The 18,961-nt window shown below is 33.6% G+C and overlaps 1 long non-coding RNA gene across 8 annotated transcripts in view; it reads left to right on the top strand.

The window, feature by feature from the left end:
- The window catches only part of LOC106726120, a 76,885-nt gene that overhangs the window by 20,972 nt on the left and 36,952 nt on the right, over positions 1–18,961 (top strand). For all 8 annotated transcript variants that reach the window (XR_001362138.1, XR_001362142.1, XR_001362139.1 and 5 more), the window contains exons 5-6: positions 9,917–9,998; positions 12,201–12,308. This is a non-coding gene — a long non-coding RNA (uncharacterized LOC106726120). The remainder of the gene's footprint in view (positions 1–9,916; positions 9,999–12,200; positions 12,309–18,961) is intronic.

The raw sequence follows: 18,961 nt of genomic DNA, 5'->3' as shown, positions 1-18,961 counted from the left end.
TTTATCTGGTTTTGGGATTAGGGTAATGCTGGCTTCATAGAAAGAGTTTGGAAGTGTGCCTTCCTCTTGAATTTTTTGGAATAGTGTGAGAAGGATTGGCTTTAATTCTTCTTTGAATGTTGGCTGGGGCCTTCCTTCATTCCACACTGCCCCCTGGTGGTCAGCACATGTCATAGAGGGTAGTCGAACTCCTGGTGGGTAGAACTCCTGAGGGGACAATTTGCATATTAGCATTTTATTTTATAGGCTAGAGATTGTATCTCATGCATCTTCATGCCTGGCTCCTAAGAGGACCTGGTAAATATCTGTTGACTACATGTACATATGAAAGAAAAAAATGAGTAATGGTTCCCTAGTCCTAAAATACTTTAGCTGAAAAGGGTGAGCTACATTAATTAGGTATTGTGAAATTAGATTAGAAAGGGGGCATTTAACAGCTCTGTCTATAACTCAGGCTTTGCAATGAAAAATACAAAAGCAGCTATGTCACATCTAAATGAATAGTATCCATCAGATTTGGCATTTATTAAGCAATATCAGCATGCTAGGCACTGTCGTAAACACAAACACTTTATCCAGTGAATTTAGATTTATTTGTGCTGACTTTTTTACTGAAAAAGACTGATACAATTTCATAGCAGATGGTAAAAAGAATACAGAAAGATGACTCTAGTTTTCAACTTTTATAGGGACTACCTTAAATCAACTGCTCATGCTGGAAATCCATCATATTACCTGGTCTAAACATTAAAATTACATTTTCCTCTGAACAGTGATTAGATTTCTTTGCTTATTCACCCTGTATTGATAGTGTTGTTGTTTCTATTGTATTATTTTTATTGAGATTATTTTTTCTTGCACTTTTTTAAGTAGCATATAACAGTAGTTCTCTATTTTTTTTAACACCCTGAATATAGTAGTTCACTTTTGCAATACTCTAATAGCTATGGTGTAATCACCTACCCTCCAAGTTTTGTATAGAAGCAAAGTAAATACTGATGAAGACTTTCTTTTGGGCAACGATAGCCATAAAAATATATTAAAAGTTGGAAATAATAAGAATACTGGCTACATATTTCAAATATTAATTTTAAGAAATATCTCCACAATATTTTCACAATCTCTGATCTAAAGATTTTGCCATTGTATGTATATATTATTATAGACTAAATTTTAATAAAGTTTGATTGTATTGGGAAGTTATTATATAAATTTCTCATTTTTAAGATGATCTTAATTTAAAATATATATATTGCTAAGTTTTCTTGTTAAAATTCTCATTTTTAACTTTTTACAATGTTTTCAATATCATAAGGATCTTTGGTTCAAGTAATTGAATCAGGCACTAACTTGTTTAGGAAAAAAAATGTGTGTGTGTGTGAGAGAGAGAGAGAGAGAGAGAGAGAGAGAGAGAGAAATCGTGGGCAAACTCATAGGAAGCAAGTTGTTCTGGAGCAAGGACCAAATTTATGTGGGAGACCTAAAGGCTAATTTCTTTCCGTTTCCAGATATATTTTTCCCTATTTTAACAGAGAAATTCTAAGTTTAATTACTTAGAAGCCTGAATTTTTTCTCTCTTTCTATATCTATATGGCATAATATGATTGCCGTGTGTGTGTGTGTGTGTGTGTGTGTGTGTGTGTGTGTGTGAAATTGTGGGCCAACTCATTGGAAACAAGTTGTTCTGGAGCAAGGACCAAAATTATGTGGGAGACCTAAAGGCTAATTTCTTTCTGTTTCCAGATATATTTTTCTCTATTTTAACAGAGAAATTCTAAGTTTAATTACTTAGAAGCCTGAATTTTTTCTCTCTTTCTATATCTATATGGCATAATATGATTGCCAGAAATTCTGAGGTAAAAGTCTCTGTTTTAATTATGCTCACCAATAAACAAAAACCAGACATTAGCTCAAATAATAATGGCAGATTTTAATCACTAATATACTATTGCAACATGGAAAAGAGTTCAGAGTAAACTGAACTCAACTTCAATTAGCATAGAGGTGACTGGGACTTTTAAATGGAGAATTAAGAAGTTAGAAAGGGAGCAAGCTGGGACTCAGCAGTATCAGAAAAGGGACAATTTACAAAAAGCGAGTGGGTAGGAAGGTTGTTCCATGTGAAACTCCTCTGGGTTTGCTAACTGCTGCTTGTCAAAGTAAAGCGCCTGCCCCTCACCATAACCCCAACACCCAGAGACTGAAAAACAATTGGGTGTTGGCTGGAAAAAAACACTAAAATTTTTTGGCAGCCTTGAGTTTTCTCAGGCAGAAACTTTAAGGGGTCTACATTATCTTAGGAATGCTGCCTTGAGCTGTTAGAAACAATATTAGTGTTAGTTTATATACTTTTAGGCCAAAGTGGAGGCCTAGTCCAGAAGAGGGCTCAGAGGAACCTGGCTAAAGTTTGGTTGAGGAGAGAATCTTTGTCATTATCTAGAAGCTTTTAACCGTCCCCCCTCCCCTGTTATGTCAGAGGGCAGAAAATAGATTCCCACATCTCCAAAGTTAAGACAAACTTTATTTTATCTACTAGAGGCCTGATGCATGATATTCCTGCAAGGACCTTGGCCCTGGCCCCTGCCCACCATGGCCTTGGCCGTGGCTGCTGCGGCTTTGTCTAGAAGGAAGGATGTCCGGAGGACATCCAGTCTAATTAGCATATTACTCTTTCATTATTATAAATGGATTTCCTGTACTGCTACATGACCTTAATACAGTCTCACAATAAATGTCTATCACCAAATGCAACATGAGCCTGCCATGTAGCTCATTAAAATCTGAAACAGGTTAAATAACACATATTCCTACAGTGTGCTTCATACTGTACTGAGATGACCAATGGGCATATACTGTATATCACAGTATTGTAGTTGAACTTGTAGCCAAACCGATTAATATAAGATCATAATCATACACTAATTGTTTCAATCACTGGTTATGGGAATAGCATAAATTCACTTGTCATCAATCCAGTTTAATAGCATAGATGTGGTTTAAGCCTTTTTCAAGGAATTACGACTTTATGAAACTATTATTTCAGAGAGAAGTAATTCAAGAGGACGGTAACTACAGCATTGTTAAAAAAAAAAAAAAAGAAAGACAGAGAAAAAGATCAGCACGTTGATTTGAACAGGACATCCAGATAACATCATAATTGAAAACAGATACACTAAGCAGAAAGCAGACTTGGGGTTTCTGGTTCCTGAACATTAATGCAATTAGCCAGTTGTAAAGTCATGCTAGTGAAAGGACATGCATGTATCTCTCCAGACATTTAGTTAATGATTGATCATAAATCACTTTGCTACCTGAAATATAAGGCCAGATCTATATGATGATAATGAATCAGATGCTACATTTGCAGATGACCAAAAATAATAATCAGGGGCTATTACATGTGTACTGATAATGAGCACCAATTTGTTTCAGTGGACAAACCTAAATTTAGAACCTACATTACTAGATTTCTCTAGCTAAGAGAAGGTAGCTTTACTCCTTTGAAGCTCAGGAGCTTTTTAATAAAAATGGGGAAATATTTATTAGTTCTCACTGATTACCTCTCACAGAATACAAGTTATGATCATGTGTATGGAAGTATTTTGTATATGGTAAATGAGGTATTTTTATAATTGCATGATAATTCTTTAAAAATATAGATTTTACAATAAAATAAAACTTAAAAGGAGACATAAGTAAATAAATACATAAATAAATACACAAATAAACATATTGAAATATTTATTAGGAAGGAGAAAAGCTGATTTAAAAAGTTACTTATTTTTTCATTTAATTCAAATAGTCTATGATAGCTATTCAATAATATTGTTAGTTTATATTTTAAAACTGTTTTAATTCTATTTTAATACTGCATTAAAATTTTGAAATTAAAAATAGATTAAATCACAAATACATTTAAATAGTAATATTCTAGATTTAAAATTTAAGATGCTTTCTAATTTTATATTCAGTGAATAGTTGTTGAGGATATTTTATATGCTGATCTCTAAGTGATTATTATTAGCCATAGAAGCCAATATTATCATGTGAGCTTATACTAGTAGATAAAGAGACTAAGGTTCAGAGTAGCTTGCATAGCCTAAAGCAACCGTGGGCAAACCACGGCCCGCGGGCCGGATCCGGCCTGTTTGAAATGAATAAAACTAAAAAAAAAAAGACCGTACCCTTTTATGTAATGATGTTTACTTTGAATTTATATTAGTTCACACAATCACTCCATCCATGCTTTTGTTCCGGCCCTCCCATCCAGTTTAAGAACCCATTGTGGCCCTCGAGTCAAAAAGTTTGCCCACCCCTGGAAGCCACATGGCTAATGCATTCAAGTGCTGGCATTTTACTGATTTTCTAAAAAATTCTAAAGCCAGTGCTTTTCTCCTTTATATTTTACTAGAGGCCCAGTGCATGGATTCGTGCACATTGAAAGGAAATTAATTAGAAAGTGGCCAGCGGGGCAGGCGGGACTGGGTGAGATGGGCGGACACACCCTGGAGCCAACCTCTAGCTGTCCCTCCCCTGCCGGCTGCACCTGGGGCAGCGCTGGGACTCAAGGGTGTCTATGGAGTGAGCGGGGTCCCTCTGGCAGGTGGGGTCCCTCGGCCTGGCCTGTGGGGACCGGGCCAAAACCAGCAGTCTGACATACCCTCCTCACACCCCCCCGCCTTGCAAGCGGTCCCAGAGTGCAAGAGGGTGCTCTGCAAAGTTGCTGTTGCTCAGAAGCTCCTGCATTGAGTGTCTGCCCCTTGGTGGTCATTGTGCATCATAGCTACTGGCCAGTCGGCCCATCATTTAGGCTTTTATATATATAGATTTTGCCAAATAACCTTGCATTTTAAGTCACTCTGCCAATTTAAATGCAAAAGGTGTGTAAATATATATGTTTGATTATGCATTGCTTTAAATTATGGATTATATAGTCACCCAGCCCTATTCAATCTTGTATCTAATATTGAGCCAATTATTTAAATTATATGCACCTCAGTTTCCTCCTCTGCTAAACGGTGATAATCATTGTACCTATCTCAAAGGATCTCTGTTGATTAAAGAGTTTATACATAAAAAGTGCTTCAAACAGCACCTGGCACTAAAGAATCACTTGGTTAGCTCTTATTATTGGGCCACTATTTTCTGCTACTATCCAGATCACTTTCTCTCTAAATATCTCCATTCCAAAATCAATTAAAAATTGAAGTTTTTTTTATGAAAAAATTTACAATTGATGCATTATAATTTATTTATAATTCACACCTTAATCTCAAATTTAATAGTCAATCTGGCATTCTATTTATCATTTTTTATGATTCATTATCTAAGTTACTTAGAATGCCATCATTCTGCAGCAAAGCATTCAGGGAAAAAATATAAACACCTTGCCTTTTCTTGCAGAGAGAGAGGATGGTGGAAAATTTTACTATCTTTGTGGAGAATACCATGTCCAACTTAAAGGAGAATAAATTGGCAATACAAACATCACAACAAAATAAAAATAATAATATCATATTTTTAATTATTTATAAGAAAATATCCTTTTAAAATATGTCAAAATAATAGTAGATAGAATTTCTTTTAATAGACCATTATGCCCCAGAATATATGCAAAGGATGTGTATGGTTTTTAATCCTCAAATAAGCTTTGCAGGCAGAAATTATTGTTTCCATTTTATAGATGAGGAAACAAGTTCAGAAACTTTTTGTAATTTGGAAGGATGTAGAACACAGTTATTGTGGGTACAAACCTAATACTTGGACAGGTATGAGTTTCAATTATATTTTTTTTCTCACTATCTACTAGTAATATGTAACTGTTCCCTGTCTCATTTTTATGGTATGTGAAATTCCTCATCATGTCACTATGAGGATTGTGTTTGATCATGTCCATAAGACCTTTAGTATATCACTGCACCCATAGACATAATTCATACCTGGTTAACATTTTAGGATTACGCTAATGCATCAATATTATATAAATTTCTATTAAAGTACACATTTTTCTAACTCCAATGATCACCATCATTGAAAACCATGTTCATTTACTCATAAAATATATGGAAATTAAACATTTTGATCAACCATTTCTTTTTCTAATTGATTTTTAGAGAGAAGAAGAGGGAGAGAGAGAGAGAGAGAGAGGGAGAGAGAGAGAGAGAGAGATTTGTTGTTCCACTTATTTATGTATTATTCCTTCTTGTATGTACCCTGATTAGAGATCAAACTCACAAACTTGGCATACCAGGACCATGCTCTAACCAACTGAGTTACCCAGCCAGTACCCTTGCTCAGCCATTTCTTAATTAATATGTAATTATCTGGATATGAAAGTCATATACCTGTACATCTTCAGGCTGAATTGAGGAATCTATGAAACAGATATTCCTACTTCTCTAGTGTTTCCCATTGCAAAATTGAGCTTAAATATGTGTCAAGGTGATGGCATTGATTTTGTTCTCACATGGAGAGCAGGTGCCCACAGACCATTTTAGTTTGATGTTTTTCTTTCTAGAATAGAAATGGCTGGAGAAAGAGCTTTGATTGCAATTTTTGATGTGCTTGAGGCATTCTTTCATACTGTGGGTTGACCATAACCTACAGGAGATTAATGCATTATAAAACCAAATCAAGAATGACATTCTCATTTTCACACCAAAAGCATTAGCAGCAATATTTATCATAAAAAATGATTGATTTACACTGGATAGAGGCAATATACTTTTTTACACATGTGCACACATTCTTATATAAACATTCAAAGCTTTAATATAATTATTTTCTAACATGTTCCAATGAAAAATATTCTTTAAAAGCAGAAACTAATAGGACTGTACCTATATAATATTTTATATTGTTCTATTAATTAATGTGTTATGAAAATATTCTTCAAGTGAATTTGTCAAAAATGAAGTTTCCAAGGAACCATTCCATCATCTGGAACACTGCAGTGTATTATGACTCATGCTAAAATTACTTGGCATGTGACATACCCAAACCATTTTATTTATAGTAGCACATAACCATGATTCCTTCCATCAGTGACTTGAATTCAAAATACTCAAATGAGGATTGATGGCTCAATAGTTTAGTTTTGTAAAATTCATGCATCATAAATGATAAGACACTTCCATGAAATAATCTGTTTCAGTCACAGATGCACCATCCTTTATAATAACATTCTACCTTTTGAACAATTCAAACGTTTTTCTACCAACATTGCTAAATGCTATACCTTCTTGTAAATACTGAACGTTGAAATGATACATAGAAATGAGTGATATTAGACTGTCTTTTCCTATTTATTAAGATTTTCTTTTTTTATATGTGATAAAGAAACAAAATTACAAACAGGAATATTTTTTTAAATTAAATTAATATTTCTGTATTCCAAGTACTATGACATGTGCTTTAAACCTCAAAATAAATAATCTATTGTTCTTGACCCTACCTTTTTTTTATTTAAACCAATACCATCAAAAAAATTATATAATATTTCATATATTTCATTTATTGGTAGAATGAACATCTACATCAAAATTTAAGTATATGAATGCATATTGCTTCAAATTAAGTAAAAAAGGCTAAGTGACTGACCATACATCTGTCCAACCCACCAACCGGCCTATACATATGACGCACACTGACAATTTAAAAATAAATGTTGATTCATACATGCGCGGTACATAAAATGCTCTCCCTGGCGCCAATCGCGTGTGTGTGTTTCAATCTGTCATTGTCAATTGTGAATTCGGTTGTTTTTGTTGACATTCTGAAGCTGAAAGTGGCATCATCGACAGAATATGTCTGAAGACCAACTATTGACACAATGTAACATTTGAGTGATAATTCTATCGATTCAATGGATGATGCCGAAAAGAAAAAATTTCCCAATGAAATTTCTTAATAGTATTACTCCTTCGGGAATGCCGTGTCATAAATTAAAATTGAAAGTAGGTGCAATCATCATGCTACTGAGAAATCTTAATAGTAAATGGGGTCTTTGTAATGGTACTAGATTTATTATCAAAAGATTTCAATCTAACATAATCGAAGCTGCAGTATTAACAGGATCTAGGGAAGGAGAGGCTGTTCTGATTCCAAGAATTGATTTGTCCCTGTCTGACACTGGCCTCCCATTTAAATTAATTTGAAGACAGTTTCCCTTGATGCCAGCATTTGCAATGACTATTCATAAATCACAAGGACAAACTTTACACAGACTAGCAATATTCCTTCCTGAACCCATTTTTGGATATGGTCAGTTATACGTTGCTTTCTCTCAAGTTCGAAGATCATGTGATATTAAAGTTAAAGTTGTAAATACTGCATCAGAAGGGAAATTAGTCAAGCACTCTGAAAGTGTTTTTACTCTTAATATGGTATACAGGGAGATATTAGAATAAGTTTAAGCAATTTATCAGTCATTGTTTTTATCAATGTTGTGTTTATATCATGTTTTTGTTGTGTTTATATCATGTTTTTATTGCTTTCATATCTTATTTTTGTTGTTTTTATATCATGTCTGTTGTTCTTATATCATGTTGTTATTGTTTATTTATTAATCAATTTATATGTTATTTTCATATATATTTTACTAATTTTCTTTCACCTCTGACACTTCTATTATAAAGGGCGAATAGCAATATTAAAATATTTCTTCTAATTAATTTCCTTTCAATGTGCATGACTCCATGCACTGGGCCACTAGTAATTTCATAAGAGAAGTAGAACAAGAGAATGACAAAAAGAGTACGAGGATTGAGGACATAATGCTCACATTCTTTTGCACACCTACAAGTGATCTCAAGGCCCCAAATCAAGCTACAGCTGCAAAAATGTAAGTGTGCCCATCATTGACCAAACAGACCGACTAATCTTTCATAAATCATACCATCAATGTAGGTATTTTATTTAAATTTCTAAAATATTTTGAAAAATAATGTCATAATGACTTGTCAACTATATGAAATTATTGCACTTAATTTCATAGCTTCCTTGAATCCCTTATTTTCTTCCATCATAATTTGCATTTCAAATTTTCTCCTGATGTTGAAAAGCTCAAACTATAATGAAAAGTACAATGGGTGTACAAGTTCTTCAATTAAGAACACTCAGAATACAAGAATGGCCTCAAAGTAAATACTGGAAAAGAAAATAAGAGATAACCTGCACTTGAGATTTTGAAGAAATAATCACTAGGAAATACCTACGGGATTCTACCACCACATTCAGAAAATTAAGCCATGATATTTGTTCTTAGGTAGCTCATTTGCAGTTAAATGTCAAGGATATTTTTTTATTAAAAGACAAATGTTAACAGTAGAGAAATAAAGGAGAGGAAGTCAGAATGTTTAACCCTAGCTCAGAAGTGAAAGAATTGAGTTTTTGCAAAAGACAGATTTGTATTTGTAAAGTCTTTACAAATACAGTTTCAAATCAAATTAGGAAATGATGAACATATATATAGTTTTTGATAAAACCATAACATTACCAATGAACCAATGAACTTTGGTTAGTGAGGAGATGTCTTTTGTGATGCAAGGGACAAACTAAGGCAGATAAAGGTGAGTTTCTTAAATATGGTCACTCTTGCATATGACTTTTTATAGTCAGTAAATAAGTAGATCAATCAGAAATAATGCAAAGTTGTATTTGAGTGACTTTTTTCCCCCGAGAATTGGTCTTTAATATACCATAGCAAATGGATTAATAGCTCCCAAATAGTTTTTCAACTTAAACTCTAAAAAGGAGCCTAGTATTCAGATACATTTAAGAATACTGCCTGTTCTGTCCCCCACTGAAGGAGTACCTTGCACATTATCATATTATAGATCGGAGTGGCTCAGCTGTATGGACAAATCTTTAATTGTATTTAATTTAATCATATTTGACTACTTGAATATTCTTCCAGTTAAGTGATCAACATACAATAGAAATGTTGAAGTACAGACAGACGCTGGGAGATCAGTTGTTTGTCATCTTCAGGCACTGTGGTATGTAAATCTAATTATTTATTTATCTGCTTAAACTTTCTGTTTTTTTGTTTTTTTTTCAATTTCTCACACTCTGGCCCAGGATTAAATATAAGATCCTTAGTTAGTATGCAAAGATTCTAGTCTATGTGTGCAGCCCCATTCCATGTCAGTTTACTGAAAATGCTGCACTTCTTTAGTTTATTCTGTGATGGGCAAATTACTCTTGAAAGAATCGCTGTATTGTTTTCAATGCATGCTTCACATATGCTCTGCCTTCAGTCCAGATTGCCCTTCCTTTCTGTATTCAGTCTAGCTCTTTTTGTTTATTCCTCAATGCTCAGCAACCTATATGATGCCACTATTTCTTCCTGGCATCCTCTAATGATGCAGTTCTGACACTACTGTCAGTCCATTGTTACTTGTCAGACTTCCTTCTCAGACTATAAGGTTACTGGTTATGACTGCCCTCTGTTTTTTTTTTTTAAACTATATATCTTTGATGCCAATCCCATTCTCCAGCATCTGGAAAAAAAAATCTAGGTGTATAAAATGTTGATTTAAATAATTAATTAAAATTGCATTTCCTGATATGTTGAAATTAATGCATGTATTCTTTCTTTATACAATGTTTATTTGTGGGTAAGTTCTCATTGGATTTAAAAAATTTAAATATACAAAGATATGTATATACAAAGTAGCAACCTGTGCTTCTCTCTATTCTTCTACACCACCCCTCAAAGTTCACTGACATTAACAATACAGCGAGACTTTCTCTAACATGATTTTCAGGACATTTTATACCAAACAAAATAGAATGCACTAATATAAGGAAGGTACTATTGGCATTTTTTCTTGGCTGGCAGAGAATCATCTGTGTATTCACACTAATTGTGCTTTGGAGTTTAACATTGCCACAGGGCATGGCTTTCTTAACCACAACAGACCGGAAAATATGTATGAGATAAACGATTCACATTAAACTTTGGCTACCTGGTTGGATGCTGTACTTCTTTTGTGGTTAATTCTAGATGTAGTGTGGTTCTTTGTACATTACTGCATTTGGTGGCTCTCAAGCTGCCTAAGAATATAACTGAAAACATTAACAGGCTGTTCTAGATGCAGGTGTTCCACGTTTTCCTTGGTTCTCTAAAAGTATACCATTAAATTTAAAAACTGCTACATGTAGGCATATTTTCATATATTTGTGAGCGGTTAAAAGCATTGTAAAAACCAAACAAATGTTTTAAGTCTCTAAAAGTACAGTGGATAAATGTATAGATACCACAAGTCATGTTTCTTGGTTTCCTCTCTAGGCCACATATGAAATATGAAAGGAATAAAGGAGGAAGCAAGATAGGCAAGCTATTTTGAATTTATTTTTAGTGGGACACTTCAATGCACACTGTACTGCAGAATGTGGAAATGCTGAAAATCCCCTTTTTAACAAAGGAGTACATGTATGCAAAGTATTTCCTGAGGACAAGCCGGAGGAATTCTGCATACTTATGTGTGAATATTGTGATTTGCACTGTTAGCCTAATAGAAAGCAAGGGGACAGATCTATTAACTACTATGTCATGAAATCCTGATTTATGGTTCATCCTCTAATTAAAGTCCAAGAAATCTAAAGCTGAGATAGAGTTTGTATAAATTTACTTAACAATGAGATGTCTACTAGATGATGTAGATGTCACAGTGAAATTGGAAGTCTTTTCATTCAACGTGAAAAACAGAAATAAGCTTCAGCACAGAGATAGCCAAACCATTCCCAAAAGACAGACAGATGGGCCTACAAAGCCCTATCACTTTACATAGCAGCCTGTGCTGGGTCACATGTCTTGTTACTTTGTAAAGATCTGGCAAAAAATGTAAAATTTCTCCCTCAAGCCCTATTTAGGGGAAGGAGGCAAGCTAATGTTCTGGTGATAATGCATTGGCTACACTAAAATTCTCAGAACAGAATCCACTTTAAGTCAACCTATTCACCAAGTCCACGGCTATATTTATTAATATAGTTAGCACTATATATTACTTGATTTGTTTAAATAAAGGCATTCAGCGAAGTCTTTAAATGGGAAAGGAAATAAGTGTAAATATCAGAGAAGGTATTTTCAGAATTAAATTCTAAACTGCAATCCCAAATTTGCTTATTTCTAACTTAGAATAGGGACAATCGCCCTCATTACTTTCCAACAGCAATCTTGGTTCTCTTTTCTTAAGGCTCTCCACAAGGTGTTTAGCTCTGATTATATGGAAATATAAAAGGAGAAGGAAAGTCAAAGGGAAACTCAAGAACAAAGAGAAGTTGCCTGATACAAAAAATAGGAGGTTTGTCTCCACACCTACACCTGTTTTGTACAAATTGCATGTCACTCACCAGTCACGCACCACAAAATATCACTCAATGACCAATTACATATAGTACAGTGGCCCCATAGGATTATAATGGAGCCAAAAATTTCCTATCACCTACATCACAGCACAAGGCATTACACACATGTTTGTGTCGATGCTGATGTAAACAAACTTACTTCACTGACAGCCATTTAAAAACATAGCATGGCCTGGTGGCTGTGGCTCAGCGGTTGAGAATCGACTTATGAACCAGGAGGGCACTGTTCGATTCCTGGTCAGGGCACATGCTCGGGTTGTGGGCTTGGTCACCAGTGTGGAGTATGCAGGAGATAGCTGATCAATGATTCTCTCTCATCATTAATGTTTCTATCTCTCTCCCTGCCGGAAGCCAATCCCAGCATGTCATAATTGCAAGAGTTTCATCAGAAGGTTGATGGAACTTGGGGACTCAACAAGGGCTGAGTCACATATGTTGTCACCTATTGGGAATGGCTAAAGGCATTTCCCCAAACTTGAAAAGGATGCATTAAATTGCTTGTTTGCTGCCAGACAGCTCAGGGCATCTTAATCTACATGTTATTGCCCCCTACTGGCCAAATACCTGAACAGTTGTAGGCAAATTCTTCCAATCTGACAATGGATTCTGTACGAAATCCTACACTTTGAAGTGTATATCTCCACCTCGCCTTAGGACAAATTGTGTTAACAAAAAGCAAGGGGTCCTGAGACGAGGAGAACTTAGTTCCTTTAGCTAAGTCTTCTCTGACTCCCTGTATGCCTTCCAAAATTATGTTTTGTCTCTGGATTCTTAATTTATGCACAGTCCCTTCTCCAGATTTCTGAACTCTTCTTGATGCCAGATCAAGACCACCAACATTATCTCCCCCTCTCCCTTCCTCTCTGAAATCAATAAAATAATGAGAAAAAATAAACAGAGATTCAGGAACAAGTGTGATAACAAAATAAAAATCTCTTGCAAATGTGTTATTAGAATTCCAGAGAGTTGATAGATAAGTGACCAGAAAATACTTGAAGAAATATTGGCCTTAAAGTTTCCAAATTAGATAAAAAGACATACAGTTACAGATTCAAAAGGCTTAGTCAAATTCAAGCAGAACAAATATGAGAAAAAACATAACTGGGTATGTCATAGTCATTCTGAAAGAAGTTAGAGAAAAATAACTACTCATATACAGGGAGAAAACAATTAGAATGGCCAAAGACTTCTAATATAAAAAAAACAGATATAGCAAAACAAAATATTAAAGTGCTGAAAGAAAAACACTGACTACCTGGTACGTCATATCTAAACAAATAGCTTCCAAGAATGATAATGTGATATTTTTCAGAGAAAAGAAATATACATAATATACATGAATAATCTGTGGAACCCTAAATTGAGGAATTTTGAAATATATTCTTCAGAATGAAAGGATATGAGATGATATAGAAAAGCATTCTAAGGAATGAATGAACATCAGAAATGATAAATATTTTAATTAACATAAAATAGTATCTTTATTCTTCAGTATGACAATACATATGAGTATTTGAGAAAAATGTAGCTTTGAGTTCTAGTTTTTATATTATATATACATATATATGTAATAATATGACACAATAGCATAAATATTAAGGGATGTAAATAGTTACAAAGTTTCTGCATTTTACATGAACTTATATTAATCCTAAATACACTGAAAAGTTTAGGATGTGTTATCCCCAAGGAACTAGTTAAAAAAATGCAAATATTAATTCAATAGATAACTTAAAGTGCAATACCAAAAAATATGCAAACAATACAAAAACAGCCAGGAAATTAGAATCAGAAGAACAAAAAATAAAAGGGACAAACAGAAAATAAATAATGATTGACATAAATCCAACTATATTAATAATTAAATTAAATTTTAATAAACTAAGCATTCTAATTCAGAGATAAAAAGGTCAGGATTGATTAAAAATTTAACTGATGAAAAATACATATCATACAAATAGAAGTCTAATTTGATTATTTCAATATCAGATAAAATAGGCTTAGAGCACAAGAATTATCAGATGTAAGGTGTCATTTAATACTGACAAAAGAGTCAGGAACACAAAGCAATCAGAAATCTATATTCACAAGATAATAGAGCTTTAAAATCATAAATCAAAGATGGACCGAAGTAAAATAAGAAAGATACAATTCCACAAACATTATTAAAATGTTTAACATGCCTCTTTCAATAATACATAGAACTAGACAAAAAATATCTGAAAAGACATAGATGATCTTAGCAACATTTTCCTACAGCCATGACTTAATTAATACTTATAGAGAAATGCATACAATTGCAGATTATATTTTTTTTGCAATTGCACATAGCATATTCTCTAAGATAAAGTGTATGCAGGCCCATAAAAAGTATTTTCAATAAATTTCAAAGAGTTAGAATCACATGTATCATGTTCTCTAATATCAATAGAATTAAATTAGAAATAAAATAGTAAACAATCTATTTGCAATATTTGTACATTTTTTAAAAATAGTGAAATCTGTAGAAATCTCAAAGGAATTAGAGGCTACTTTTTACTAAATGATCAAACTTAGCACATCCAGTTTTTTTTTTTTGTTTTTTTTAAAATATATTTTATTGATTTTTTACAGCCCCACAACCCAGGTACATGCCCTTGACCGGAATTGAACCTGGGACCTTTCAGTCTGCAGGCCGATGCTCTATCCACTGAGCCAAACCGGCTTCGGCGCACATCCAGTTTTTTAAGATTTAGTAAAAGTGGTGCTTTGAAAGGAATTCATGACTTTAATGCTTAGATTAGGAAAGAAGAAAGGCTTAAAATCAGTGACTCAAATTTCTAGAGGGAGGGCTTATGAAAAGACTAAAAAACATATGAAATCAGTAAATATGCAGGTTACAGATTAGAAAGGAAGCCAGGTATGCAGGTAGGTAGTTTGAATTTTATACTGAATTCCCTAGGGAATCATTGCAGGATTCTAAACAGGGAAGTAGGAGCAAATATTTTACTTTTTAAAAGATTATTCTGAGAGAAGTGTGAATTATGATTTATATTAGAACTGTTTGAGTAAGGGGACTAGACAGCAGGAAGTCACAGTAATAATCTATGTGCAGCAGGAACCAAATTCCACTAAAATCAAGTCTGTGGAAACTGAGACAACTACAGGCATAAGGATTATTAAGGAGGGATTAGGATTTGGTGGCTAGTCCCATGTTGGTTGTGAGCCAAAGGATGGAATATTTTTGACTTTGGTGAAACAGGGAATGTGGGAATAGCAACTACAGTTGTTGAATATGTTGAACAGTCTATGAATATAGAAAACAAAGGTGAAGTAAGAGCTTCATATAATTTATTATAGCCATTTCTTATTAGCTTGTTAACTTTCTCAATTTCTATTTTCCATCCCATTGAGTTCCACTCTTACCATTGCTATTTGTCTCCTCCTTGTTTGCATTTGGGTTTAATACTTTGTTCTATTTCAAAACAATTCTGACTTAACTTTTTTTATGTTGGAATGATCTAGATTTAAAGGAGAATATTATTTGCTTTGAGTAGACAATGCAATGGGAAAGAGTAGACCTATAACAAGTTTGAGGCTAGTTGTAAATGGTGACATCAGTAATTGTTTCACTGTTGAGAATACTTAAAAGCTTTTCCCTGTAGAGTTGGCCACATAAATGAAATCTCTGTGTACAGTGCAATAGTGCACATCGCAGAAGAAGGTATCAAACTAGATAGTTGTTTGGAAGATACTGATATTCACAGCCTTATCCTATTCTTAACCATTTCCCAGGCAGAAAATTTTCATATCTGAGATACATTCTACCTCACAATAACTATACCATATTCATCCTAAGTTATCATCCCTTTTATAGGGAATGAAAATTCATAGAAGCATTTTTTCAAAATCTCTGGTAAAATAGTATTCTGTAGAATGCCTCACATTAATATTTTCTATAATGAATTATTGATTCTGCAGTAGCTGAAATAAAATTATTCCATCTTCTAATAATTTTTATTTTTCACAGTTGACTTTTACTACATTTATAGGGTCAATCAAGTCCTCTTTCTTGAAACTACATTAACATAGTTTATCTCTCTTGACTTTCTATGTCTATTTTTTTCAGAATTGCTCTTTGTTTTTTTATACTCTCATAATTTCAATACATTATTTCTAAATGTGTATCTCCTAATAAGGCATTTTTTCTGAACCTCAAACCACTGTATCTAACTGTCTGATGGACATCTCAACATAAGACCTCAACTCATCTTGTGAAACACTAAACTCATACATACCTTTTTCCCTATCAAAAACCTGCATCCACTTAATCAATTTAAGCATCATCGATACAGTCATTTAAACCTTGGGAGCCACCTATAAAACTTCCAACATGCCCCCAAACCCACCCCGCTTCAATCAATTAACAAGTCCTGTTAGCTTCACCTCTAAGTATATCTGGGATCTCTCAACTTCTGTTCACTTAATCAGTCATTATCAATCCCTGAAACACAATAGTTCACTTTACTCTTTCTAATCCATTTTCTATCAGATCATAGGATTATCTCCTAAGATAAGCACACAAATGAATATATATATATACACACACACACACATATATATATATATACACCTACAGTGTGTGTCAAAGTAGGTTTACAGGTGTGAGTATGTGAAACAGAATTTATTCTTATATTATTTATTAATGATTGTATTATTTTCCATATGAACAACTGTAAATCAACTTTTGCCCCAATATATATGCCTCCTAAGATAAGCACACAAATGAATATATATATATACACACACACACACATATATATATATATACACCTACAGTGTGTGTCAAAGTAGGTTTACAGGTGTGAGTATGTGAAACAGAATTTATTCTTATATTATTTATTAATGATTGTATTATTTTCCATATGAACAGCTGTAAATCAACTTTTACCCCAATATATATGCATATATATATACACTTTTATAATTTTAATTTCTTTAAGTCTTTCTGTGGTTCTCTATGGCATAATTCATGCTACTTAGTTCTAGGTTAACAATTTTAGAATAAAAGATAAGATTAAATAAATAGAGCAAGATGACTAATTAATGCTGACCACAAACACTTCCATAAGTTTTTCCATATCTTATCATAGAGTCATGGATATGAACACAATCATTTGTTCATTATCAAACATTTATTGAATCCTGATATTAGACTGGCATTTTTTCAGATACTAGAAATATAGTAATGGGCAAGGCAAAGTTCATGCTGCTAAATTAATTAAACAAGGAAACCATTATGCTGTGATGACTTCAATGACTTCAGGGATAGCCTAAGCAAGCCAGAAACTAAGCCTGTAATGTCTACAGGTTAAGAAATCAAAAGATAAGGAAAACCAATCAAAAACATCCACATAGACTTTCCCAAATAAGTCAACTACTTAAGATATAGCCAGTGCAATAAAGTTCTTGCTTTGCCCTGTCTCTTCTCTATAAAGTTCTTCCCTAGACCCAATGGGCAGAGCACTCCTAGCCACTTCCACTTTGACACTGCCCCATTTGAACTGACTTTCCCTCAAACTCAAAAATTTAACATGCTTCAATTTATCTTTTAATAGTGTTCTCATTATGTTTTTATTCTTTACATAAATAAGCAAGTGATTAATTTCAAAGTGGTGATACAATTTCTAAAAATATAAAATCAATCCATTAGAAGTAAGAAATTGGGGGTATTTTTTAAAATTAGAATAGTTATAAAAAGATGACACTTGATTGGACATATAAATGCTAAAAATGATTCAAGTAATATGGTAATATGGAGATGATACTTGATTTGATATGTAAATGCTAAAAATGATGTAAGTAATACAGTAATATGGAGTTACAGTTTTTGAAGCAGATAGCCAAGCAACTGCAAAGGCCCATAAATGAGAATGATGCTAGAGCATTTGAAGGACAGAAAAAGGGAAAGTTGAACTGGAAAGCAAATGAGGAAAGAGTGGTGGGAGATGAGCTCTGTGAAGGGAGGAGACTATCTATGATCTTTAAGACCAGGGTGAGATAATCAAATATTATGTTTCCAGTCCCAGCCTCTGTAGAGTAAAATATTAATATACTTCCATTTTCAAATGAGGTGTTCTTTTTCATTTGTTTTCACCATTATGTCCCTACTATTTTAAATTAAAAAAAAAACAACAACACAATTGATTTATGAGTACTTTTGTGTAGTTTCCAAAAAGAAACAACTATGATTTAGGGCATTTTCTAATCCTCCATTACAGTTTTTTGTATCACATTAAATTATCATTTTCCTTTTCCATTAACACCTCTCTATGGTTTTCCACTATAAACATTTATTTGGGGGGAAATACCAAGAGTTCATTTTAAGTAAAGTATAAATAAATGATCAATAGCTCTTGAAATACATTTAATCTTTGTATATATGTCTTAATAAAATTCTAAAATATAAACCGAAGCCCTGACCGGTTTTGCTCAGTGAATATAGCGTCGGCCTGGGGACTGAAAGGTCCCAGGTTCGATTCTGGTCAAGGGCATGTACCTTGGTTGCGAGCACATCCCCAGTAAAAGGTGTGCAGGAGTCAGCTGGTCA

This window comes from Myotis brandtii, unplaced genomic scaffold (assembly GCF_000412655.1).
Source record: "Myotis brandtii unplaced genomic scaffold, ASM41265v1 scaffold228, whole genome shotgun sequence".
NCBI classification, from domain to species: domain Eukaryota; kingdom Metazoa; phylum Chordata; class Mammalia; order Chiroptera; family Vespertilionidae; genus Myotis; species Myotis brandtii.
Note: the sequence above shows the minus strand (reverse complement) of the source record. Positions and strands in the feature narration are given on the sequence as shown.